General features: G+C 36.2%; 1 long non-coding RNA gene across 1 annotated transcript; it reads left to right on the top strand.

Moving 5' to 3' along the window:
- Positions 1-799, top strand: LOC122133735. Its single transcript, XR_006152954.1, has 2 exons — positions 1-140; positions 280-799. It is a non-coding gene; the product is annotated as an uncharacterized LOC122133735 (long non-coding RNA).
- The last annotated feature ends 568 nt before the right edge of the window (positions 800-1,367 follow it).

Below are 1,367 nucleotides of genomic sequence, written 5' to 3'. Positions count from 1 at the left end.
CTTGAGTGTCTGAGGAACAAAATAAAAAAAGAAAGGTCACCTTTAGGCAACTTGACGTCCAGGAAATTAAGAGAAAGTTTGGTGCTGGAGGAAACAGAATTGTGGACCATGTGCCTCTGGAGGAACCACCTGGACATCAGGTGCCATTTTTTTAATTCTTGCTTGTCTTTAGCCCAACTGTGTGCCTATGTCTGTATGTCTATCTGCTTGCTAGTCACAGTTGTCATTGATTGCCGGTCTTAATTCTTAATTTTACACATTTCTTATGGCTAATTTCAGAGAGAAAATAAGTGCAGATTGGAAAACGCAGTCCAGATGCTTTCTGGGAATTATCCAACACAAGAGGTTTGCAATATTTTTGTGAATGAGATACGGAATTATATTCTCTATTGTTTAAACAAGGTATGTGTTGGTTTTTAACAGTGCAAATTGACATTTTTTTTCCCTTACACACTTCTCATTTACATAGGAACCATCCAACTCATTTCCGGTCATCAGCCTCCACGATGCAGACTCCCCTCCTTGCCAGGAGAGCATCCATTATGATGGATGGCATCACCATTATAAGCGGCGAGATGGATGTGGCACACGCCATTCAATGTCTGCTGGAGATGTACTTCGTCATTGGTGTGGAGTACCCCCGGCAGATCAAGCATACCCTTAGCTTTTCAGAGCATTATCTTTTCAAAATACAAAGTTAAAAAAAAGTGTCCATCCCTGTTCTGAAATTATATAACCAGATTAGTTCATCACTGTTACTGTTGAGTTTTTAAATAAAAAAATACAGTCCATTTTTGAATCCACCTCTCCTCTCTTTCTTTTATAGTAACAACAGCATGTAAACAAAGGTTTGCTATCAAGTTATTGGTTATTTTATTTAAAACTAATAGTTGCATTTAGCCTACAGCTCTTTCCCAAATGGTTATACAAGAATTATTGAGAGGCACTATTGCAGTATTATTCACTATCATTAATTATTATTATTGATGATTAAGTGTTAAAATATGATACAAAAAAAAAAAAAATCGATCAAAGGTTTTGGGAGAATGAATAAACCTTTTAAAAAGGTGCTGTTTAGGAACCCTTTTAAAAAAAAGAAAAGAACCCCCAAGGGTTATTTTTATTGAACCCTCTGTAATGGTTCTATATTTAACCTTTTGAGGGTGCCATATATTGAACCCTCTGAAATGGTTCTATATTGAACCTTTTGAGGGTGCCATATATGTACCAAGCTATAGAACCCTTAAAGGTTCAATATAGAACCTTTTGTTTTTAGAGTATACTACACACAACTATGTGATTCTGAAAGCAGCAAAAATCTTATTTCCCCATTACTCTTGGGCATTCTGATGTTTTTGGATTAGGCC

This window comes from Clupea harengus, chromosome 18 (assembly GCF_900700415.2).
Source record: "Clupea harengus chromosome 18, Ch_v2.0.2, whole genome shotgun sequence".
NCBI lineage: Eukaryota > Metazoa > Chordata > Actinopteri > Clupeiformes > Clupeidae > Clupea > Clupea harengus.
The sequence above is the reverse complement of the archived record's forward strand: the minus strand, read 5'-3'. Positions and strand labels throughout refer to the sequence as shown.